Source organism: Pteropus alecto, unplaced genomic scaffold, assembly GCF_000325575.1.
Source record: "Pteropus alecto unplaced genomic scaffold, ASM32557v1 scaffold25, whole genome shotgun sequence".
NCBI lineage: Eukaryota > Metazoa > Chordata > Mammalia > Chiroptera > Pteropodidae > Pteropus > Pteropus alecto.
Window position 1 is genome coordinate 10,303,154 of NW_006441955.1, and position 26,939 is coordinate 10,330,092.

General features: G+C 38.0%; 1 protein-coding gene across 4 annotated transcripts in view; it reads left to right on the forward strand.

The window, feature by feature from the left end:
• The first annotated feature begins 11,591 nt into the window (after window positions 1-11,591).
• The window catches only part of FGGY (FGGY carbohydrate kinase domain containing), a 367,647-nt gene continuing 352,299 nt past the window's right edge, over window positions 11,592-26,939 (forward strand). For 3 of the 4 annotated variants that reach the window (XM_025052081.1, XM_015595081.2, XM_025052082.1), the window contains exon 1: window positions 11,592-11,694. The gene's annotated coding sequence lies outside the window, so the exon portion shown is untranslated. The remainder of the gene's footprint in view (window positions 11,695-26,939) is intronic. The other variant, XM_015595080.2, reaches the window with a different exon arrangement.

Below are 26,939 nucleotides of genomic sequence, written 5' to 3' on the forward strand. Positions count from 1 at the left end.
AGTGGTTGAGTGAGAGATTATTGTATCAAATATTTCATACCTCCTTTTCTCACTGGCAATTCTTACATTTTGGTATGATGCTGACTGGGAGTGCTAAAGAGATCAAATGTCCAGTCAGAGAAGTTTCTTGGAGAAAGGAATTTTATGTGGCTCCTTGAAGGATCAGAAATATGAAAAAGGGGGTATCTTCTTTGCTGACTCCATCAGTTCCTAGTTGTTATCTTTCTTGATCTGCACCAGAAGACCCATCCCCATCCTAGTAACAAAGCTCCCATGAGTCTCAATAAGAGAGAAGATTACTCTCTTGTGAGAGAGTTTCACAGGAAACACACAAACAAACACTTGTAGACACAACTTTGGGTGGCTTGGGAACAATTTTCAGAGAGGAAAAGTTGTAAGATATTTTTATGCTACTCCTATTTGGTGAAATAGATTCCCTCTTCTAAAAGTGTGCATCAATGTAGGGGAAGTCGGCATAACTGAACTCAGATCATAAGTGAGATCAGTTAGGCAGTGGATGCTGTTGGAACCCCTACTACTCAAGGCTAAGCACACACACATGCAAATACTATGGGCTAGCAAGAAAAAATAGTATGATGTAGTGACTAAAGAATAGGAATTGGAATTAAACCTGCGCTCAAACCCACTTTTCATATACCTAGCCAAATATTCTTGGATAAGTTACTTAACATTTTTGCTCATTTAACTCATCATTGATGAAATGGGCAGAAAATAACATTTACCTCATAGGATCGTTGTAAGACTAAATGAGATGTAAAAACATTCAGCACTTCAGAAGTATTCAATAAATGATAGCGATTACTATTATTTAAACTATTTTCTGCAAGAAAGGAAAAAAATGAGAAGTGGGCAATGTTACCTACCTCCCAGGAGGGTTAAATGAGGGAGAATTTAGTAGAAATATTTGGAATAGTGTTTAGCAAAGAAGATATCTTAAGAATGAGGTAGTTGATCTAGATTTTCTTAAAATTTTTTTCTGTAGTCTGAGATCCTCTTTAATAATCTTAAATAGCTATGAATCACTTCACCAGGAAAAAAAAAAGTAATATTATGTACAATCTCTAAAACTCTAATAAGATTGTAATGATGACCCTCTGAATTCTATTTTAAAAAATGAAGTATTTGGATGCCTAGGTTTAAAACCCTGATCTAAATAAAGTTATAAAATGTAGGTTAGAAGAAATAGGAACTACATTGGTAGATTATTTTTCCTTGGCCTTACATGAGTGAGTCTATTATTCATTTTAAAAGCTCTTGTTAACTGAGGCAGGCAGAGTCATAAGTGTAAATTAATAAACTCTTTTGGTAGAAGAAACAAGAAACAATGGCAACTATTTCATTTTTCCTCTTTAAAGTTGGAGTGGTTTAGTCTCTGCCCTTTTTAAACATGCTATAGATTCTAATACCCTTTTGGCCTTCTCTTTTGATTGGAGCTAATGGAATTGTTCTTCCCTTAGGTCCTCATTTTTCTTTTCCTCAAACTGTCTGGACTTCTGGCTCTGAAGGTTAACATCACTATGAAGTAATATAATTCATCATTACTATTTAGACAGATTTATTCAGAGTTCTCTCCCCACAGATGTCTGTAAGCAGGGTGAATTCAACATCTAGGATTGCCCAGTGAAGATGGGTATTATTTACAGTATCTAAGTATCTAAGCCCCAAACTAAAATCAAAGAACCCTCAAAAACTCCACAACTTTAGCTTTAATTGATGTTGAAGGAGAATGTATTTCAAATAATAGTCCCAATAGGGTAGGAAATTTTTCTGAAGTAAGATTGTTGAATGTTGGTCCGGCTACCCATAAACATGAGCTTTGGTGAACTTAATTCAATTAATTTGCCTTACACTGAAGCATTGAAGTTAGCCTTAGCCAACATTTCTGGGTTGGATAAAATGTGCGAATTCATAGAGTCACAAACTTTAAGGTTTAGAAGGGTCTCTAAAAGACAGCACAATTTCTTACTGAGTCTCCCCGTGAGCAGCTTTTCAACATAGGTTCATAAATTTCATAAACACTTATATGTACTTCCTTCACCATCCTGTTCAGGCTCCTTTGAATTTGCTCTAATTGGTCTAGGACCCTCTTAAAAGGTGGGACCAGGAGAAAGGTGGGGAGAACAAGGTTTGTCACTACTGTCCTAGATTAATTACTTTTTCTTGTGAGTCTCCAAAGTCCTCATCATTATCAACCTTTCATTTGAGTCCCCCAGCTGCTCTATGGGGTAGGGGATGAGAGCAATGCCTTGGCAATCTGGATGATCTGGAATGGGTGTCAGTTTCATTCTGATCTGGGGCACTCCCATTATAGGGTTACTTATGAACTGAGACCATGGACTTCTGGATCAAAGAGATCTGGGTTTAAGCCTCAGCTCTTCCACTTACTAACTTAAGCAAGCTGGACAAACTTTATAGGTATATGACCTGTGCAGTCACGTGAGGTGGGGGTGGGTCATGCTCAGAAGGACTCTGAACTTGGTTTAATGGTCTGCTGTCACCATGTTGAAATCCTTAGTAATTTCTTAACTTAGGGCTCCACAATTTTATTTCGCACTGGGCCCCACAAACAATGTAGCTGGTCCTGGAGGCAAGTTATTTAACTCTCTGAGCTTTAATGTCCTCATATAGGACATAGGAGTGATGAGACAATGTGTGTATCACGTCTATCTCATGGCAAGCAATGCTCCCTGTCCCCGATTTCAACCAATGTAAGGCACTGGCATTTTTTCTATGTGCCATTAATTACTTTTTTTGTACCTCTTTTATTTTCCTACCTAAATAATATATGGTTGGGAAGGGGGAGTTAATTTATTTACTTTTTCTTTACCGGGCATCTAATTCCTTTGGTCGATATGACAAACACTGTTTCTGGGTAACACAATTTAAATACCAAAGGGAATTTTGGGAATGATAACATGACCTCAAAACATATAAAAATGAAAATAAGACTGGAGAATCAGGCTTGAAAATGAACGTGAACCAAGACAGCTTTGCTCCCAGATGGAAGAGTTCTGGCAAGGACGGAATGCATGAACTCCTATCATTTTCAGTCTCTGTCACTCTGCTACAGATTAAAATTCCAGAAAGCATGTGTCCATGACCAGGCTTGGTTTACATGCTCACCCCCGGACGAGGCAAGGGCAGTGCACCTGACTACAGTAACATAGATTGGGGGTGGAGGGGACTCCCCAAAAAGAAAATGAGGTGCTAGTAGGAGGGGGAAATATGTCTGGAAAAATAAAAACAAGATGATGAATTTTCTCCAGAGTGTCTGCTATGTATCTGGCACTCTGCTAAGGCATTTGTATAGTATTCATTTTACATTACATATGATGCCTAGCATGAGGTAGTCACTCTGTAGATATTTGTTAAATAAAAGAATAATTGAGTGAACTAATTTAACCCTCACACAACTCTTGGAGGCAAGTGATATTCCATTTGACAGAAGAAGAAACAGGCTCCAAGAACTTAGTTTGCTCAAAATCACACAACTTTTAGACTTATTTAGACATATATTTTTTTAAATCACATATTGGTTTTGTGTATATGTAAAAGGAAAATAAAGCAAAATGTATTGATTAAGGTATTACTAAGACTTCTTCACACCTAACATGGTTCGCATCTTCTGAAGCACTTTTCAACTCAACTGTTACTGTGTTTTTCCGCTATTGTCAACTGAGCCATTGAAAGAGTTGGGAAATGCCACATTTCTTAAAAGAGATTTTACACTTGTCTTGAGAAGTTTCTGTCAAGCCACTGATACCAATTTGCAAATTTTGATGCTGGTGCAATTTTTTCATTCTATGAGAAGGTACAAGTAGAAGTTTTCCAGACGATAACGAGAACTCATGTGTTCCTCCAAACGTACACAGGTGGATTGTTGACTAAAACATCAGTGACTGAGTTTGTCCAGTTATAATAATCAAGTACCTCCAGGCAGGAAATGCAACTATGGCATTGCTGGAGCCTGGCCATCGGACATCATCGATTGCAAGGCATGCTCAGATTTCTGTGAAGTTAAATGTTAAATAAGAAGGTGCATCTTAGAATACATGAAATATAGCAGTAGGAAAATTCTGGGAATTAGATGTTCTCACACCTTTTGTTTTATTCCTTGCTTTGTCACAACTAGCTTGTGACTGTAGAAAACTTTCAAGTGTTTGAATGGACCTTAAGTATAAGCTTGTTGAATTCTCTGACTTCACAGGTAAGAAAATTGAAGTGCAAAGAAGGGCTGTGACTTACATCATCCAAGGACACTCTGAATAGAATAACCTGACTTCGATTCCTCTGCCCTGAGCACTCCACTCCACTGATTCTTAAAGGTTATTTCAGAAAAGTACATATCATTGGTAATTCTATGCTTTCCTGTCACTAGAAACTCCACAATGTTCTTTAATTGCTCACTATCTATTCTGGATATTTCCAACTGATTTAGTCCTTCTTGGCCTTTAAGTCCAAAACAAAATGTCTTCTCCTCTCAAACGCCTTTTTCAAGAGCCATTCTCTTCCCCCTATCCCCACTGCCACCTCCTCAGGCCGGTAACTGCTCCAGGTTTTGTGGATTCACAACTCGTAGTTCCTATTCCTCTCATAGAAGTCATCATATTGTCAGATATGAATTTATTTGCTTTTAAAAAACATTTTTGTATGAAAAAGTCAAATGTAATAAACAGAATAGTGTAATGAACCTCTATGTACCTATCATCCAGCTCAATACTTATCGAGATTTTGTCATTCCTGATTCTTCTACATCTCCCATCACTCTCTACTCCACTTCAATTATTTTTTAAAATAATTTCTTTTCATTTGATGTAAAATTTACATGTAATGAAATGCACAATTACAAATAGATATGCTGATGCAACCTATTCATCTATCCAGGTTTTGAACATTTCCATCACCCCAGAAAGTTTTTCATGTCCTTCTATAACTAGGCTTCCTCCAGTTCTCTACCTTTCCACCCTCTAGGCAAACCCAGACAATATTTTTCCCATCATAAATTATTTTACATTGGGTTAGTTTAGAACTTCACATAAATGCAGTCATACAGTATGTACTCTTTTATATCCAGCTCCTTTTGCCCAACATTCTTTTTATGAGATTCATTCTAGTTATCGTATGCATCAGTGCTTCATTCTTTTTTATGACATTCTTTTTTAGTATTCTATCATATGGATATACCAGTTTATTCATTCTCATGTTAATGGACATTTGGGTCGTTTACAGTTTGGGGCTATTAATAATTAAGTTTCTATGAACATTGACACATAAATTTTTTTTGTGAATATATATTTCCATTTCTCTTTGGTTAATACCCTGGAATGAATTGCTAGCATGCAGTATAAATGTATGCTTTTGTAAAAATGGTTGTACCACTTTACATTCCCACTAGGAATATAGGAAAGGTCTGGCTATGCCATGTTATCTCGACCATTTGTTGTCAACCTCTTTAATTTTAGACATTATGTAATTGTATCTCATTGTGGTTTGAATTTGCATTTCCCTGATAACTAATCATGTTGAGCACCTTTTCATGGGTTTATTGGCTATTCATGTGTCTTCTTTTGTGAAGTGTCCGTTCAAGCTTTTTGCTCATGTTTTAAAATATTGGGATGTTTGTTTCTTTATTATTGCATTATAGTCATCCTTTACATATATAAATTTTTTTCCCCAAAACATGTCTTCTGAATGTTTATCCCCATTCTGTGGCTTGCCTATTCACTTTCTTAACAGTATCTTTCAATGAAGTTTATTTCATAAAACTTTTATTTTGTGATTATTAAATTTTCTGTGTCCTGTTTGTCTACATGCCATCTCCATCACTAGGTTCCTAGTGTATTCCTAGAGGAAAAAAATGTGAATATTTTTGTGCCCCCAGCCTCCAGCACAGAGTCTGACCTATGAGAATAGCACTAAGTTTTCAGGGAGTAGGGAGGAAGAAATATATATTGTCCTCTCTGGCTAGTATCTCTTTGGGCAACCATTCCCAATCCTCACTATTCAGTGCTTCTGGTGAGGCTCACCTCTTTATAATCCATCCTTAGGGAAGAGCACTTGACCAAAACTGAACTTATTAAAGCTTTTTCTGGCATTCTTACAAGAAATAGGAGCATGGATATACCCTCACTATCCTCTCACCAGAATTTATAGGGACATTGTAAGGCTAAAGCAATTGCTGGCCATCTTTGCTACCACAGGGGTGGATCTTACTTCAATGTGAAGTCAATACAGGAATTAAGAAATGAAAAAAAGGTCTTGGAAGACATAATTTGAATTCCTGGACCCAGCCTTTCCTGAAGTTCACCTTCCTTTTAAGCTATTGTCTCTTTGAATATACGCATCAGAGTATATCCTATTGAATATATTGTCTCATATATTTGCTCAAATATATGAGGAAATAAATTGCCTTTTGAGTTGTTTCTTTGTTGTTCGTTTAATAAAGTTTGAGTTGTCTTTTTATTTCTTACAACCATGAGAGTCCTATCAAGTATACTCCTCAATAATATTACACCCTCACCTCCAAGACCCCATATTATTTTCCATAGCTCCAGAAATACTTTGGGAGGTAAAGAAGATGGGGCAGAGACAAGTATTTATAAGTTCTGAAAGTGTATAAACAATAAACCAGGAGTCCTGGTTCCATATGTTATGTAGCAGTATTAAAATCACAGATTTCCACCATGATATAAACTAAAAACAAAACTAATTTCAAGACTCATGTCAAAGAAAGACCTGTCACTATCACATCTAAGTGTACCCCTCTTCTCAATATCATTTTATTTCTACATATTGTCATCAAATATTTGATTGATAAATAAATTAAAAATAAATCCTCAAAAACAGCAAGTTAATTCTCTCTCTGTAGTGGAACATTTGTCAAATAAAAAAAAAATTAATAGAATTTGTCATGTAAAATTGAGAAAGTAGAGTTGTTCTTTTTGAAGATATATGCATGTTATGTGTGTATTCAGTATTCAGTAGATGTTTGGTGAATGAAGAGATGAAGGAAGGCAGACAGGCAGACAAAGGGCAAGTAGTAAGAAACATGTAAATAATAAAGTTGGAACATTTTCCCATCCTTGGAAATGAGCTATTGGCATCATTAGAGATGTGAGTTGAACAAACTAATGATTTGTATATAAAATATGGCTCTAGGTAGTGAACAGGGTGGGAAGCTCAGCAGGCTCTTTTAGTCAGTGGTTTCTCCTTACTGACCATCTGTTGGGTCTCCAGTGAACTATTTCAGTTATTTTCCTCCTGAGATGACAGTGTGGATTTGGAAGACTTAGAGTGTACATGCAGTAGCACCTGTTCCTGCCAGAGGATCAAATTAAAGGGAGGCTTAAAGAAGTCTTAAGTTGAAAAAGAAACAAAGGAAGCATAACAGGAAAAAACAAGTTTGATAAGCAGTGAAGGACCCAGTAGGCAAGTAAGGGCTGCCACTGCAATAATTACATACCAATTATATACCCGCTATTATAGAGTACTGTGCTAGTTGCTGAGATTATAAAGTAGAGGCATGTTCCTTGCCCTCCAGAGGCTTCCAATTTTGGGATTGGAATTGGGAAGAAGAATATGAAGTATGGAGCCCTTATTATCTGTTCAGCACTGGGACAAATGCTTTAAGATATACCTCAAAAAATAAATATTATTATTCTCAAAGGAAACTAAAGTGCAAAGAGGTTACGAAACTTTCTCCAGGTCACCCAGCAAACAAGTAGAACTGGGAGAAGAACCCAGGTCTGTCTGGCTCTAATGGCCTTGTGCTGCTCACAGGACTATGAGCAAGGGCATCAAGGCAAGTATGTCCTAGGTTCGGCACCACATGAGTAGTAGAGAATGACTGTTGCAGGATTCTAGAAGGAAAGAGATGCATTGAGGCCTTAGATAGAAGGGGGAACTTTGCAGAGAAAGTAGGCTCTCAACTAGATGCTGATGGCAGAATATGAATCCAAATAGAGAAAAATGGAAGGAGTGGCTTTCTAGATAGGAGGCATACTATGTGCAGTGTGGAGTATTGGAGAGAGCACAGTATGCTCCAAATTTACTGACAGTACATCCTTAGGCCAGACACCTAATCTCCCTAAGCCTCAGTTTCCCTATCTGTATAATGTTTATGATAATACCCACTTCACAGGGTTGTTGAAGACCTGAGACAATGTATTTATAATACCTGTTTCCTCAAAATCACCAATGTAAGTTAGATCTCAATCTAAATCATGTTCCCTCTCTTGCAGTATCCTATTGCCCTTCCTGCTTGCAATCGAATCAATTATATATCTGTGTGCAATTGAATCAATTATATATCAATGATATATAAACAGACATTGAATTATTTATTTTCATGACTGTTTCATGAGGACAGGGTCAATATCTGTTTTTCTCGACACCATCTCTTTAGTGTCTAGAACAGTAGTCACTCAATAAGTCTTTAATTTATAAATACATAAATGTAGAAATCGATAAATAAATTCTTAAATAAATGAATAACTATGACCTATTTCTGTGTCATGACTCCAAGAATCTCAGGGAAAATATGTATTTTCTCTGGTGACAAGGAGGGTTGCTAAAGTAGAAAAAGCCTTTGAAGAATGTAGTTAGAGAATTACAGGGTCTCCATGGGTCATTGGAGAGACCATCAGGTCCCCTGTTCACCTCCTGGTGTTGCACGTAACCATCTCTAAACAGGAAGAAAATTACACAAACTCCAGTTCAGCTGGTTCCAGGGCTTCACAACTCAGCTCTTTCTGTCTTGCTTAAATCTGATGTGCTGTTTCACTAGTGTGACTTGTGATGCGCCTAGTGGACAATAACTCTGCATGATCCCCATGCTGTCTGGCAATAACCCTGAGTGAATGGCTAGACTTTTCAATAATCAAGTTTTCCAATCCAGTACAACATAATAACTGTTTTTGTAGAGTGGGAAGGAGGATAAAACAATACACCAATAATTACTAGGCATGTGATGCATTCTGAGTTCCATGATAGAGGTAAGCACAGAGAACTGAAGGGTATAGTGGAGGCTATAAAGTCTTGCCTAATATAAATGGCAGTTAGATAATATTTATAGTTTTCAAAATATGATTACATATATCATCTCATCTCAGTCACCCTGCAGCCATGGAAAATGGGAAAGTACGGATAACATTTGCTTTGTTATTTGTTCCTAAGGAACAAAAGTGAGGCAATTGGGGGTAGTCCAAGATATAGATCTGGTTTCAGTTCAGATATGAATGCACTGCCCAGATCTCATGGTTATCAATTTAAGGATCTTTTTCTTGGACTGCACTGTCATGCACTGGCCTTTATACTGGTCAACAATATGAGCATGCCTGCAATGTCACAATCCCCTGTCTTCTATAGTGTATTCCCAATGCACTTTTGTAATGGAACATTAGAATTGTATAAATCAAGGGTAGGCAAGCTAAGGTCCATGGGCCACATTGGTCTCTTGCATCTTTTTGTAAAGAAAGTTTTATTGAAACATAGTCATGCCTACTTACTTCCTCTTATCTATGGCTGCTTTTGCACTACAAAAGCTGAGTTAAAAAGTTGCAACAGAAACTGTATGATCCACAAAATCTAAAATACTATTTAGTCTTTTATAGAAAAAGTTTGCCAGCCCTAGAATAAATAAATGAAATGGAAGTAAATGGAAAAAAAAAAAAATAGATTGGTTCATTCGTAATAGGCAGTGGGTCTTAACCGAAAAAGAGAATGTGAATTGACCTCAGAATCTCACCTCTGTCATTTGGCCAAATGACCTTGAACCAGTTATTTATACTCTCTGGGCCTGTTCCTGCATCTATTACCTTACAGAGTTGCTGTAGGATTTTCATGAGGTAAGGTATATGTATCAGTTATAATTAGGTTGAGCCTCATGTGACAAAAAACACAAAATAAAAGTTTCTTGTACTAGACAGCATATTATTTCTTTCATATGGAAGTGGGCTGTGGGTTGGTCTGATTTTCATGATGTTAGGAACCCAAATCCTTTTATTTTGTTGTTTTTCTGTGTGTGGCTTTCGTTCTTGAGGTCCTCTCATGGTCCAAGACAGGTGCTGGCTCTCCAGCCACTATGCTATTATTGTTGCTATTACTACTAGTGATAGTATGATAATAAGAGGAAATAAACCAAAAATCAAATACAAAAAGCCTAGAAACAGAGATATCCATAAAGATCAGGCAGCAAACCAACATTAATTCAGTTCTAGCTAAGATGAGACCTCCTGCCACAGTTCATGGAGCAACCAGTATATTTCATTTATTCTATTCCTAGGGTACACTAAGATCCGGAAATCATCTTACATGTATTCAACATCTAACACTTTACAAAGTATTTCCATATTTATTACTTCATTTGCTTTTCACAATACTCTGGAAAGATGGAGAGGTCTTAATATTATTATTACTCCTATTGTACACCAGGAGTCACACAGGTGCTAAGTAATCAAATCCCAGTACCTCCTATCTTCTCAGAGTTCATTGTTAGATCTTTGAATATTTGTTGGAAATATTGTGTGGAAGAAAGAAAATGACTCCAAACCAGGACTCCAAGCAGATGCAACTAATTATGTTGTCTCAGCCCCAATGACCCAGTACCCTCACCTGTAAGACAAAGGTTGGAGCATCTATTGGCTTTTGGGATTTGTTATGAGGATAGCAGACAGTGACTATAATGCACAAAGCCAGTTCAATAAAATCACTGCTATTATTACTTAGGCTTACCTCTCATGATGTGTCCTTGGAAAAATATTTTTCTTTACTGGGCCTCAATTTCTTTTCCTCGGAAAACAAAGGGCTTGAACTCAGTGAATTGCTAAGTTTTCTTCCAAATCTTGAGTCCCATCAGCCTGGGAACCTGCCTTTTTAATGAATCTGCTCAGATAGGAGCTCCCATTGGAATTCTGCCTCTGGTTAAGAGCATTCGTGTGTCTCAGGACAAGCTGAACACTTTTTTGACTGTCCGCACTAGTAAAATAGGGTCAAATAGTATCTAGTTTATCGGAAAGGCAAGGATTGTGAGGATTAAATGAGGTAGGTGTGTCCAGGACCCAAGGATTATAACTTCTTCAAAAGCAGGGACGGATCTGTTTTGTAGATTTAAGACTGTGACACCAGTTCAGAGGGCTGGCCGCAGAATTAGATGAGTGAATTCACGTAAAGTATCAGGAACAGGACCTGGCACAAACTAATCATTCAATAAACATTTTTAAAATTATTTTTACAACAGTCATGGTGTTCAGTAAATAATCAAATAGTTATAGTATACACACTTGACGTACACACCCCTGAGGGGTTGCGGAGAGTTTGCGTGAGTGAGTTCTGTGAAATAAGCCCCAGAGTGGGAAATTCTCAGCTGGAGGGGACAAAGCCCCCTTCTCGTTTTTGAAAGTTCAGTAAGTCAGAAGGAGCCAGAGTGAGGCTACGCTCTGCACCACCTACCAGCCGGCCCAGCCCAACGGGGCGGGGTCGGGCAAGCACGGGCCAATCCTGGGCCAGGTTCAAAGGGCCAATCGGGGCGCGTTTTACAGGGGCCGCGGTTGGCGGAGGGCGGGGCCGGGCGGGGCCACAGCCGCCCGCGGGGACCGCCCATCCTGGGTGCGGTGTGGCTTAGTGCGGCAACCTGCAGAGCCCCGCTAGCTAAAAAAGTAATTTCAGATTGGACAAGTAAGTGACCCTCCGCTCACTCTCATGTGTGCACCAGGGGCTTTTGCAGATGCACAGGCTCTCAGCGCGCGCGTTCTCCAAAACGAGAGGCACCCGGCCGAGTCCTCCCTCCCTTTTCCAGCAGTCACCACCTCCTCTTCCGGTCGCTTAAAGTCTCATTCCAGAGGGGCCTTGGCTCCCGAGACGTTTTTGAGTCCCCTATGTCCTCACCTGGGTGACGCGTGCAACCACTCAGGGAAAGGATCGCCCTTTACTGCTTCTCCAAGACGGCCTTTACTGCCTATGAGATGTCTGGAACCCGAAGTCTTCTGCCATCACTGTCCACTTAACTATATTCATTTCCTCCCTTCCCTTCCCCTCTTTTCTCCCGCATTTTAAGACATTTTTCCAGGCATTTTGAGCCTTTGAATTCAAATCTGTATACCTAAGGCATTTTAAGGCCTGTGCTGCTTGTTACTTTAAAAGCTTTCAGCAGCTTGTGATATTTGAGGTGCAGGTTAGTTTAGATGGTATAAAGCTGTTTGGTTATCCTAGGTAGGAAAGGCTTGGGGGAAATCTTTTCATTTTATTCACTTACCTTCTTTTAAATGATCACCAAGATGCAGAATGGTGAATTTCCCTAATCATTTTCCACTAAAGCAATTCTGTTTTAACTAATTTTGTCCTGAAGGGTCAGCCTTTACCAAGAAATGAAAGAGCTGTTATCATTCGGTCAGTTTTTAAAATCGTAATTCAAGAGGGAGGAAGTGATTATGATTTTGAATTGAAAATCAGTAAGAAAGAAGGCAAGTCTTCTCTTAGTTTGTGGCTGTTGTTTAGATGGTTGAGTTTTGCTTGCTTTTCCCCACTTTCCCATAAGCCACCATGTGTATATCCTGAATTTTTACTTTTGAAGTTGCCAGCTGAGTTTTCCAGCCTTCTGACTGCCTCCTGGTCTTCTGGGAGTCTCCTGTTAATGAGGCCCTCTGCTTGGCTCTTGACCTGATGGCCACTGGCCTGGCTCTTGGAGGAACCAGCTGAAGAGGACTTCCCAGTGGGAGGTCTAGAGGACTATTATTAAGGATGATTGGGGGAAGAGACCAGAGAGTGAGAAGGGCCTGGAGATTCATTTTGAGGGGGAGAGAGGATAGGATCTGGCTGGATTTGGATAGCAAACATATGTCTTGGGGGAAGGGAATAACCCAGAGGGTGGAGATCTGTCTTTCTGGATGAAATTAAGTTTACTGGGAGGAGTCTGGGCTTTCTTCCAGCCTATGTTAGTCTTTGCTTTGGGCCTTGTCTTTTCCTGGAATCTGGTTCCCTATCCCTAAACTTTCGCTTAGTTCAGATCTCAGTCAATTACCAGCTGGTTTTGAAAACTGTTTGAGGTAATGAATCTTAAACTCCCAGCTGGAATTGGGACCTCCCCACCCCCACCAGGGGATTTGAAATAATTATTTTATCAGAATCTACTACAGAGATCATTTAATCTCTCACCTGCCCATCTTTTTTACAAGGTGGAATATAGAATCACCCCGGGTAGTGTAAGAGGAGGTCATCCAAACCAGTGCTTACATTCATTCATTGGTTCACTAATCCCGTGGTGTGTGTCCTGGGCCTGGCGCTGTGGTAGGCTCTGGGAAAGTCAACAGAACAAGACTCGGTTTCTTCTTTCAAGCTTTCATCCAGGCTGCTTATATTTAGTCTGATGTGGGGGATTATATAATAGTGAGATTAGTGCTGTGGCAGGGCATACAGAAGGCACTTGGCAGTTGAGAGAGGGGCAAATGGCCTAATATGGGATTTGGGGGAAAACTCAGAGGAGATAATACCCAAGCTGAGTTACAAAGTCTCAGTATGCGTCGGCTGGAGAAAGACAAAAAGGATGGGGATTATTTGATTTGGGAACAGTATGTGCAAAACTATATAAACCTGGCACATTTTTGATTAGTGTGGTCCAAGAGGAAAGGGTGAGGTGCAAAATCACCAGAAAGGAGGCTGGGGAGGGTGAGAGGACCAGGCCAGGGAGGGTCAGGTGAGTCATGTTAAGGGATTTTGAAATGTATCTCCACTGTTGAAGTGACAGTCTTAGATTTATGTTTCAGAATGTTAATTCTGGCTGGAGGGTGAGGACTGGAGAGAGGCTATTATAATACAAGTGAGAGATGGGTTGGGGCAGGAGTCCCCAATCCCTGGGCCACGGACTGATACTGGTCAATAGCCAGGTAGGAACCAGGCCGCACAGCAGGAGGTAAGCAGCAGGCAGGAGAGCGAAGCTTCATCTGTATTTGTAGCTGCTCCCCAGTGCTAACTGGCATTACCATCTCAGCTCCACCTCAGATCGTCAAGCATTAGATTCTCATAGCACCGGCCCCTGGTACCAAAAACTTGGGGACTGCCGAGTTGTGGTAATAGGGGACTGGAGAGAGAATAGGAGAATAAAATGCTTAGAAATTAATTACTGATTGAATATAGAGGATGACGAAAGAATGTGGCAGTCACGATACCGTGGGAAAAAAAGAACAGATATTTTTAAATAGCTTTACTGAGATCAAATTGAGAAGTTTTGACATAAGTATATATTCATAAAACCGTTATCATAATCAAGATAAAGAACATTTGTAATACCCCCAAAGATTTTTTGTGCCCCTTGATAATCTCTCCCTAGTTTCACCCCTCCCCCAAAGCAACCAGTGATCCATTTTCTGTTACTATAGATATTTAAGATTTTTAAGGATTTTTTTCTGTGGGGTCATACATTAGTATCTTTTCTTGTGTGGTGGCTTTTACTTAATCATCTTGAGATTCATGCATGTTGTGTGTGCATACATGGTTCATTCCTTTTTCTGCTGAGTAGTGTTCCATTGTATGAGTAAGTGTTCCATTTACCTGTTGATGGATATTTGTTTTTTTTTGCTGCTTTTTGGTACTACTAATAGAGTGGCTATGAATGTATGAATTGTATACATGGACATATGCTTTCATTTCTCTTGGTTAAATACCTAGAAGTGAAATATGTAGTTCACGTGGTATGTGTATGTTTAACATTTTAAGAAATAGCCACCTGTATTTCAAAGTGATTGTGACATTTTACATTCCCCTCAGCAGTGTGTGAAACTCCCAATTCCTTCATGTGGTCACTTTTTAATTTTAGCCATTCTAATAATGTGGAGTCCTATCCCATGTGGTTTTAATGTGCATTTTCCTAATGACTAATAATTTCAAACTTATGTGCTTATTTGCCCATATATATTTCATATATCTTCTTGGGTGAAATGTTTATTAAATCTTTTGTTAATTTTTTTTAAAATGAGCTGTTTTCTTATTGAGTTTTGAGAGATTTTTAATATATATTTTCATTACAAGTTCTTTATTACATCTGAGTCTTTTCATTTTTTTAACAGTCTTTTGAAAAGTAGAGTTCTTAATTTTGATAGTCTTATTTACCAATTTTTAATTTTAATGATTTCTACTCTATCAGTTTATTCTTTGATGGATGATGATTTTGGTGTTGTATCTAAGAAATCATGCCTAGCCTGAGGTCTCAAATATTTTCTCCTATTTTTTAAGAAGCTTTATTTTTGGCTTTACATTAAATTTCTGATCCATTTTAAGTTAATTTAAGTCAATTTGTAGCACCAGATGTGGAACAAAGTTCTTTTTATTTTCCCTTTGTTTTCCTTTTTTTTTTTTTTTGCTTATGGTAGCAATTGTTTTAGCACCATTTGCTGAAAAGCCTATCCTTTCTCCATTGAATTTCCTTTGCACCTTTGATCAAAATCAGTTTACCTTGTATATATGTGGACCTATTTCTGGTTGTTTTATTTTGTGTCATAGATCTTTTTGTCTGTTTTAACACCAATACCACGTAGTCAAATATGACTGTATTCATCGTATTACATAATATAATCTAAGTCCTTGAACTTGGTTCTTTTTAAAAGTTGTTTTGGTTATTCTAGGTCTGTTATATTTCCACATTAATTTTACAATTATTTCATCAATTTCAAAATAAAATCTTGCTTACATTTTAATTGGAACTTCATCGAAGAATCTATACATTAATTTGAGGGAGAATTGATATCTTAAATATTGAGTCTTCTAACTCATGGACACAGTAAATCTGTTAATTTAATTAGGTCTTCCTTAATTTTTCTCAGCAATGTTTTATAGCTTTCAGTAGATAGGTCTTGCATATCTTTGTCAGATTATCTGTAGCTATTTCATATTTTTAATGTTGTAAATGATAATTATCTTTTAATATTTCAACTTCCAATTGTTTGATACATGATCAGTTGTATATTGATCATGTATCTTGTAATCTTGCTAAACTACTTATTAGTTTTAATAGCCTTTTTGTAGGTGTCATCAGATTTTCTATGTAGGTAATCATGTTATCTGTAAATACAGTTTTATTTCTTTTCAGTAAGGATACCTGGCCAGAACCTCTACTCAGTGTTGCATAGAAGTAATGAAAGCAGACCTCTTGTTTTGTTCCTGATCTTAGGGAGGAACATTTGTTTTCTTTCATCATTAATTATGATGTCGATGTTAGTTGTATATTTTTTGTAGAAACCCTTTATCAGGTTTAGGAAGTTCCAATCTATTCCTGCTTTCCTGAGTCGTTTTTTGTATTTGTTTTTAAATGAAGAATGGATGCTCTATTTTGTTTCTTTTTCTGTAACTATTGAGATCATCATTTAAAAAATTATTAATATGGTGAATTACATTCATTGATTTTTTTTTTTTTTTGTATGTTAAACTGACCTTGTATTCCTGAGATAAATCCCACTTGGTCAGGACCTAGTATCCTTTTTATATTTTGTTGGATTCTATTTGGTAAAATTTTAAGAATTTTTGCATCTATGTTAATGATGAATATTGTTCTATAATTTTCTTGTATCGTCTTCTGAAGTTTTAATATCAAGATAATTCTGGTCTCAAAATAAAAAATGAGAAGCATTTACTCTTCAGTTTTCTGGAAGTTTTTGTAGAATCGATTTTTCTTTCTTAAATGTTTGATAGAATTCACCAGTGAGGCCATTAGGGCCTGGAGATTTTTTTTGTGAGTGGGAAGTTGGGAGGGAGAAGTCAGTTGTTTTAATAATATAGGACTCTTCAGGTTCTGTTTTTTCTTGACTGAGGTTCGATTGTGTATTTCAAGGTATTTGTACATATTGTCTAAGTTTGCTCATAATATTCCCCTATTATTTTAATATCTGTAGAATCTGTTGTGATTTTATCTCTCTCATTCCTAATATTAGTAATTTGTGATTTTTCTCTTTACTTTCCTGATCATTCTGGCCAGAAATTTATCAGTTTTATTCATCTTCTCAAAGCAACAGGTTTCGGTTTCATTTATTTGCTCTATTATTTTTCTTTTTCTTTTTAAAAATTTACTGGTTTCTGCTCTGCAATTTATTTCCTTCTGCTTACTTTAGGTTTTTTTTTTATGCTTTCTGATTTCTTAAGGTGGACAATGAGGTCGTATATTTGAGACTTCTTTCCTAATATAGGCATTTAATATTCTAAATTTCTAAGTACTACTTCACCTTCATCCTACAACTTTCGTTGTATTTTTATTTTTATTTAGTTAAAAAACTTTCTAGTTTTCTTAAATTTCTTTTTTGATTCATTTGTCACATGGTGTGTTGTTCAGTTTTCAAATATTGAAGGACTATCCACGTATCTTTCTGTTATTGATTTATAATTTAATTCCATTTTGGTCACAGAATGTACTTTGTATAGCTTGTATCTTTTAAAATTTTTGAGACTCTTTATGGCACAGAATGTGTTCCATTTCAGTAAATGCTCCACATGCACTTTAAAAGAATGTGTATTCTCTTGTTGGGTAGAGTGCTTTTACATGTCTGTGATGTCTTCTTACACTGATTGCTCCTGTATATTGTAAACTTGCTGATTTCTGTTTATTCTATCAATTATTGATTGATTAAGTATAACTTTTTTGGTATGATGTTGGTTACTTTAGGGTTTATAGTATACATCTTTAATTTATCAGAGTCTACTTTCAAGTAGAATCATACCACTTCACATATAAGGACCATGCAACAATAGATTTATGATTCTTCCCTCCTAGCCTTTGTGCTACTGTTATTGTTATGTTGTACATTTTACTTTTCCATAGGCTTAAACCCCACAGTACATGGTTATCTTTATCACTGGTTTTGAGCAATTCGATTATGTTTCTTGTTTCTTTGTTTCTTGTGCTTGGGGTTCATTGATACTCTTGAATCTATGGATTTATAGTTTCACCAAATCTGGGGAATTTGTGCCCATTATGTCTTCGAATATTTCTCTTGACCCTTTTTTTGTTCTTTCCTTCAGAGATTTTCATTTCACATATATTAGGCCACTTGAAGTTTTTCCATAGCTCAATGATGAGGTTTATTTATTTTTCAAATGTTTTTCTCTCTTCTTTATATTTTGGATAGTTTCTATTACTATGTCTTGTCACTAATCTTTTTTTCTGTATTGTCTAATCCCATACAGTCAATTTTTTTTCATCTCAGTCTAGTTTTTATTTCTATAATTTCGACTTGAGTCTTCTTAAAATATCTTCTGTGTCTAAGTTCAGTCTTTCCTCTGGCTTTTTGAAAATATGAAATCCAGTTATGATAGCTTTTTTTAATACCTACGTCTACTAATTCTTTTAAGTGTGTTAATTTTAGGCCAGTGTCCATTGATTTATCTCATTTTGATTAGTATTTTCTTCTTTGTGTGCCTGGTAATTTTTGATTGAATACCAGACATTGTATATTTTACCTGATTAGATGCTAGATGTTTTGTATTTTTATGAGGACACTTGAGCTTTGTTTTGGGGCACGTGTCAGTTATTTAGAAACACTTCGATCATTTTGATCATTTTGATTCTTGCTTTAAGCTTTATTAGGTGGGACCAGAGCTAATTCTTCTTCACTTCCAAGGTAAAACCCTCTGCATACTCTACCCAGTGTCCTGGGCATTATGAGGTTTTCCACTTTGGTTCTTGTGAATAGGCAGTATTCATGACCCTGTATAAAGTCCATTGATTGTTCACTCTAATCTTTTTGGGTATTTCTGGATCTGATAGCTTCCTCACATGCATATAGTGATTGGTACTCTTCTGAATACTCGAGGAGTACCTTTTGCAGATTTCTGGAATTCTCCCTTTGTGCATCTGTCTCCTCTCTTGTACTCTGCCTCAAGTATTTTGGCCTCCTTGTTCTCCACAGATTCCTACCTCTGCCTCAACTCAGGGATACTGCAGGGTTTGACCTGGGTTCCCCATACCTGTGCCATGGTACCAGTCATTAAGCCTGAACAATTTCAGAATACTTAATTTTCCACCCCGAATCTCTCTAGGATCATTGTGCTTTGTTTCCTGATTTCCAGTGTCCTAAGAACCTTTGTTTTCTATTTTTGTTCATTTTTAAAGTTGTTTTAGGTGAGAGGGTAAATATTCCATCTTGGCTGGAAGTCTTCAACTGGAATTTTTCAAGAAAATATTAAGAGAAGGACTACTTGAGGATGTGAGGAAGGGATTTTGAAGTAACCAGGCACCTGCAATAACGGAGACCTCTTTTACCACCTGAGGACTGAAAGGGCACAGTGAAGGAAGTTTATCAGATGGAAACATAAGACACCCTCAAATTAGGACAATTTTTAATAAAGGAGCTGTTTACAAAGATAAGGGTAGCCTGAATCCCTGTGGCTAATAACAGGTTTGTCTTATCCCTATGTTTCATGGGGCAAGGGGAAATGGTTACCAGATCCTAAAAGGATAAATTATATGAGAAAGGCTGCCTTAGAGGGTCTGCTATCTTAGTTCAAGAAGTACAGCTAGTTCAAGGCCACGCCAAAGGAAGGGAGCCTCGACTTTACTTCCCCCTTCCTCTGAGACTACTGCTAGTGCTTTTGATTGTCCAAACATAAGTAGATGACAGGATTAGACAGCCTTGGAGATTTAGACTAAAGGATAGACAATGGATATGTGGTGGAAGAGTGGGGCAAGCTGAGAATAACCTACGCAAGGAGTCAGTGATAACCTCTAGATTTCTAATTACAATATCAAGGTGGTTAGTGGTGCCAATCACTGAGATAGGAGAGGAGGAATAGTATGGGGAGAAGTAGATATGATATGTGAGGGAGAGAAGATGACATTTCCTTCCTAAAATAGGCATACTTTCCCCTAGAGGCTCCTGCAATCCCCTTTTCATCATCTTAAATTATTTAGTAAGTTCTTATCAACATGGATGACAAAATGAAGCAGAGTTCATACAGGAGGTACATGTACAGTGATTTATGTATGGGGTGGTTTAGGGAGAGTGGGAAAATCAAGTAGAAATCATTCAGGCTAAATGTATTACCAGTCCCTTGGCCATCTGGATTCGGGGCTGAGCCAAACTGAAATCTGTTGCAGACAGGGCTGAGATCCGAGTATTTTAAATTCTGTTATACTGGCTATGAAAAGGAGAGATTAAGAAAAGACTCAGTAACTGATTGGATATGGAGGATGAAAGTTGAGAAGACAAAGTTTGTAAAATCAGGAATGATTTAGACAGATTAAACTCAGTGTAATTTACCAAGTTCTTGGGTCATAGAATTATGTGGTCAACTTTGACATGAAAATGAGGCTTTTTGAAAGATGTTTAAAGGTTATCATGTAACATAGAGGAAAGAGCATAGGATCGAAGTCCGTCTCTGCTTTTTACTGGCTCTGTGAGGTTTGGCAAGTGGCCTAACTGTAGAGACCTTAGTTACCCCATCTGTTGGTGGCTGACCCCACCAGAGTTGTTGGGAGGGTTTAGCAAGGCCATCCACTAAGTCACTAGTTCCATGCCTGGCACAGAGCAAGTGCTTGTGAGCAATTTATTGATCCAAGATGAGGGTTGGCTCAAAATAGAAGTTTAAGAAACATTTGGATTCATGTGAAGATTCATATTGAGAAAACAGATAACACTAAATTCTAGTGATCTATCAAGGGAAGGATAGGGTATTTGAGGAGAGCTACCTCAAGCCCCCTTCAAAGAAAGTATGTGAAGACACTCCAGATCCGTTTCCATTTTCTCCTGAACAGATTATTATGTTAGTGTAGAGACTAGATATTATGCTAGGTGGGCCACTGATTTGTCTTAGCATATGTTGCATCCAGACAGCCTTCAGGAAGGTAGAGAAGACCTACTATGTGCTTACCATGTGCTTTTAGTTTAGTTTGTCTCATCCCCTTACAATGTCATGTGGAAACATAGATGTCTGAAGATGGTTCTTGATAAATGTATCAAGTGCCCCTTATTCCTCTTCCTCTCTTTTTATTTTAGAAAAAGCCATGGCATGGAGGAATAGTTATAGGAACTGAAAATACATAGCATGGAGAAAAGAAGACTCAGTAGGAGGTTATGAGAGTCATCTTCAAACATTTGAAGGGATAATTACATGGTTTGGATGAGCCCTTGGTATAAAAATGAAAACTGGAGTGTGGGGGCCATACAAAGCAGAGTTCAACTTAGTACAAGGAAGAACTTGCTTTTTATTGTAGTAGTAGCTGTTCATTGTGAAAATTCAAACAGCACAGAGGAGGAGAGTTAAAAATTGCCCTCCTCACTTCCACTACATTTCTTCTTTTAGGTGTCACTGAAGTGAGCAATTGTTTGTATATTCTTCGTGAAATCTTGTGTGTTGGCTCTTTATACAATGCAATTCTCAAACTTTAACACCTATCAGGGTCACCTGGAGGATTTTTCACAGCACAGGCTGTGGAGCCTCACTCCCAGAATTACTGAATCAGTAGACCTGGGCTGGAGCTTGAGAATTTGTTTTTCTAACATGGTCCCTGGTGACGCTGATGCTGTTCTTTTAGAGACCACACTTTGAGAACCACTGATGGTCTATCCTCTTAAAAAAAATAATACAAATGGGATCATTTGTATTGCTACAGTGTCTTAAGAACTTGCTCTTTTACTTAATGATGTGTAATTAATGTTTTTCTTTAGCTCCTTCTCATTGTTTTTAACAGTTGCTTATGTATCAATTTTAACAAGTCCCTGTTAATAAACATTTAATTTGTTTCCAGGGTTTTTGTGAGTGGGCTCTTGCTTTTACCTCCCCCCCCCCAAAAAAAATGTTGTTATGGTCATTTTTGTATATATCTTTTAGGTGAGCCAATCCATAAATTCTTAGAAGATAAATTCTTAGAATTTAAGCTCTTAGGTAAAGGAGTAGATTTTGAGAATGGACACATATTGATAAATTGTTCCAAAGAACACCAACAGTGTATGAAACTGTTAATTTCCCCACATTCTTGCCAAAAGTGGGTCTTATCAAAAATTTTAATTTTTGCCAATTCGTTAGGTGTAAAATTGTATCTCAATATTGTCTCTATTTGTATTTCGTACATTATTTATGAGGGGAAAAGTTCATATGTGTTCATTGCATTTCTTTTTCTGTGAACTGCAAATTTGTATTCTTTGCATCACAGGAAGAGGAAGAGTGTAAACAAAGGTACTAAACCTTTAGTTGAGGGGTTGCTAATAGTTTTGTAGGGTTTCAGTCAGGGATTGGGATGTAGGGTGGTAGAGAGGTAAGGCAGTAGGGTTAGAGAGGCAGGCAGGACCCAGAGCTTTGAGTTCCTTGTGGGCCAAATAAAGAGCTTGGGCTTTATTTTGGCATTGGCGGTGATTAAGCTTATGCTGTAGCTCTTAGTAATTTTGACAAGGTGTGTTTGTGGAACGGCAGGCTGTCCAGTTCCCCAGGTCTAATGTTTAATCTTCAAATAACTCATTCTTTAGACCTGTCACCTTGGGCTTTAAAGTAACTTGGCCATGCTTCGTAAACAGAGAAACGCAAGAATAGGCCAAAGACGTAGGCCAACTTCTGTCTGAGCATTGTCTCTGAGAAAAGAGTTTTGCAGGACTGTGCGGGGAATAGATTTTGTTGCTCTACTTAATACTTCCCTGAGCCCTTCCTGAGAGCAGTCATTAAGGTTGGTGGGTTTTTCTGTTCTTTTAATTTGAGTGGCTTTCTGGGAAAAGCTGTGGATTTTGGCCAATATGCTAATGATAATGGCTTTGCTTTGAAGGTCTGGTTAGTTCTGTAGAAAATCATTTCATAGTTAATTGTATCAGCAAATCAACGGCAGCCTCTTGGAGAGGAGAGTGACACAGAGAGAAAAACTACATGTATATTTAAATTATTCGGAATTCAAAGAGAGGTCAGGAATTCAGGTTTCAAAAAGAGGAGTCCATGTAATAATAAACCATTAAGTTTTCTTATAATTTTGCTCTGTAATGGGCTTGGCTTTCTAATTGGCATATCGGGGTTAAAATTTGAGAACTTTGCATTTAGAATCAGGACACCAGCCCTGGCTCCCGTTGTACCTGTACTGCCATCTTTTGCTTCCAGTGTCCTGGCAAGACAGTGAGACCATACGATCCAAACTTCTGCTTTTAGGGAATTAAGGGTGTAAATTGGGTTTGTAGGAGCTGGACTGACTCAGACAAGGGGATCTTGGGCTCTGTCTCCATCTTCCTTCTTCCTCCTATCCATGTGCCTCTGAAGTGGGGCCCTTAGTCAGGGAGGGAGATTGTCCTAGGAAAGGGGTGTGGTGCTTCACACAGAGGCGAGGTCTGCTAGTATTGCTTCTAGAACTCTCCACAGAGAGCCTTTAGAGGCTTTTTATTTAAAAGGTATTTGACTATTTTATATATTAATAATCTTCCCCTCCCCCACAACCCAATAATTCCCCTATCACTACATTACACTACTCTGTAAGGACAATGAAGTAGGGGGCAGAACATTCTCAGTTAATACCTGATATTTCTTACTGTAGCATTTATAGTGACATAAGGTACTTTTTGTTAATCAGAGCATGGAGAAGGCATTTCTAATGACTGAGTGTGTGAGAAGGATTCACAGAATAAACAGACTTGGAAGGGCATTCTGTGTGTGTCCAGGATGAAGGTAGTTTGGTGAACATAGAAATCCAAGCTATTTCAGAGATAGTAGCATGAGTCCTGTTCTGGGTTAAACAAACCTGAATTTGAATATGGCCTCCATCCTCTCTGAGCTTTGTAGCCATCTACTGGATATTGAGCCTCTCAGGATTTTGGTGTCCCCACCTGCAAATGGGAGAAATAGCATATACCTTGATAGTTGTTGTAAATGTGTGGTCCTCGCTCCCTTTCTCTTCAAAGAGAATAGCTTGTAGGGCATGATAAAGGGCTTGGAAGGCATTATAACAAATAAGGAGTTGATTTTTAGACCACAAGGATTAAAAAGACGAGAAAAGAGTGAGTAAGGTTTTCTAGAAGAAGACACGGGAAAGCCAGTTTAATTTGCTCTCAGGAGATGTTTGTCGCTGGAGTTTGGGAATGTCATTTGATGAGTTAGATTTTCCACCCATGATTTCTTTAGGACCCATACTGTACGTTTAGCCTCAGCATGGTTGGATTTTGTATTTTCTTATTGTCAGATGTTGTGCCATTGCCTGTGTGGCTCTTGGAGAGTGGTGAGTTTTGACCACTGTTCAGGGCTGGCTCAGTTTTAATCCTTGTGGCTGCAACATCGTGAAGGCAGGCATGGGGATTTGGTGAGTTATGACTTTCTGACTTTTGGAATCCAACTTTGAATTTAAAAGGACAGCCAGCCTTTCTACTGTCTGATTTAATCCATATCCCTCCTCAGGTTTGTATTTAAAAAATGGTTTAAGTCAAGAGCATGAAGATCTTTAACATCCTGGAAAATATTGAGTTTATGATCTAGTGATTAGAAAACTGATGAAAACAGTAAACCAGTACTTCCTTTACCAACTCTGCAATCTGTGGAGAAAGGTGCAGTTGGAATAGGATGCTTGGCCCCAAGAGCATGGTTAGGATTCTTGTGGCAGCACGAAGCCACTTTACTGCCATATGCAATTTTACTAGGTGCATTATGTTTAGCTTGAACTACATAAACTAGGACTAACTTGAGGTATCATCATTTGATTTTCAAAATTCAGATTCTTACATTAAATTGTCAACTCTTTAAAATCAGAGATCATATATATTTTCAGCTTCCTCTTCTTAGTGTCCTGGCACAGAGCAGACACTTAATATTTGCTTTGTTTACTAGAATTTGAGCTGATATGGTGTAAACACCCAGGTATAGACAATGTATATTAAAAGATTGCAGGTGTCCAGAGGTGCTTGGTGTTGGAAGGGAAGCTTGGCACATAATAATAGACCTAATAATTGCTGTCATTTACTGAGCATGTACCATATGTGCTATGCTAGGCACTTCAGTTACATAATCTCAGTTAATCTTTCAAAGGATACTATGTGGTTGGAGCTGTAGGAGACAACTTTTCACTTTAAGAGGAAAAGTGCCTGTCAGCAAGCTGTACTTTTTCTCCCATGTGTATTGTTGATAAAGCCAATAAGAGAACCAGTTACCGTTGCCAAATGATCTCTTTCCTATCATCCCAAACTTTCTCACCATCTTAGAGCATGTGAGACTTTTTAAAAGTCTTTCTGTTAAGAAGTCTGACGCAGACAAGCATATTCATTGCTTATCCTTTTCTTCCCAAATTTACCAGCCTTCTGATTGCAATATAACTAGATAACTAACTTACTAAATAAATCGTGTGGAACTCATGTGCAGGAGCTCCCAACAAAGTCCAAAGATCAAAGTTGAAAGAAGATATTAAGTTCCCTCTCAGATACCTGGGACACTGTCTGTGGACACTGTCACCAAATAGGTCCTGGAAGAGTGGCTTTTTAAGAAATAGAACTGAAGGTAAGCTCATCACCTCCGGAGGGTTGCAGTCTTAGGGAACAATATTATTACTATTAGGTTATTTAGGGGAAAAGAAGGAAAAAATAAGAGAACCACCCCTCAATGATCAGTTTTCAACATAGTGTTTGTAGCATTGACCCCTTTCTTAGAATTTCTGAAATGGTCTTGCAAAGAACAGCCTCTCATGTCCCGTTCTCTCTCCTTTTGTCATGCTGCATTTGAGCAGCTTGCACATTTGTTGAAGAGTTAGCCGTGAAGTCTGTGGTTTCCTGTGGCACATTTCTAATAATATTTATATAAGCTCTTATTTAATGAAAGGTATAAATATCATAAGAGCTGTCTTTTGATGATGAATAGAGGCTAAAAATCTGACCAGTCCACTCTGGGGACTTGGACAGGAGGCCGTTTCTGCCTTTTGAAGCATCTCGTGGACTGAGAAGTTAGAAATGGCTCAGGACTTGTATGCAGCACAGCTTGAGTTTCTCTCCAGTATTTTCCTTTCTCTTGGCCTCCACAGTTCATGTCCTTATTTCTCTCTGCCTGACCACTCTCCCCATATCCCTATCAGTTGTTTCTGAAGTATTCATCTTTGCCTGAAAAGAATGTGAGGGAGCCAAAGTTCTGACTCTCACTATTCATGTCGTGCTTTGAAGCCACACCGACCCAGCCTCAAATCCCAGCTCCTCTGCTTCTGTACCGTGACCTTAAACAGCCTTGTCACCTAGAACCTTATTTTCCTTTACTGGAACATGGGCTCATACTGCTTACCTCATAGGGTTGTTATAAGGCTTAAATGAAATCATGAAATCCTGTGGGTGGCTTGCAGAGCAGAGCGTAATACTAGTTGTTGCTGCATGTGTTGTTGATATTGTTATTGAAGAAGTTATTAAAGGATTTGGTTTTCAATTAGGTTAGCATTGTGGAAAGAATCCTAAACTTGCCATGAAAGGCTGGGGTTGAAATCTGGGTGCTGCTGACTTGGGGCAAGTTTCCCCATCCCACTGAGGTAAAACAAAAAAAAAAATAGGGATAGGTTTACCAACTTGATTGGGTTTAAGTTAGAAGAGGTTAACACATGTGTGAAAGAGCCAGACGCACAGGAGGACCCTAATCCTTTTATTATTTACTTATTTATTTATTAAACATTAGAAAAAGGGGTGATGTTTTCTATTTTGCAGTTACTTTATTATTGAGGCCAACAGGAACTGGAATATGGTTTGGAGTCCAGGACACAGCAGATAGTACTTAGGACCCGGGAACAAAGTTGCACAAAGCAGGTAGACGAGGGCTCTGAGTTGCAGAAAACCCTCTGGCGTAACTTTTGTAACTCACAGGGTCAAGTTTCAGGGAAGCCGCCCAAGGGTTTAAACTTCTCTGCTTCCCTGCTTTCAGAGTCCAGGTGTGGAAACAATCAAAAGAGATCACTTAAAACTATACTGATGGGAAACGTGGTGATCCTAATATTTAATTAGGATCTATGTCTTGGAAGAACATCAGCTGGG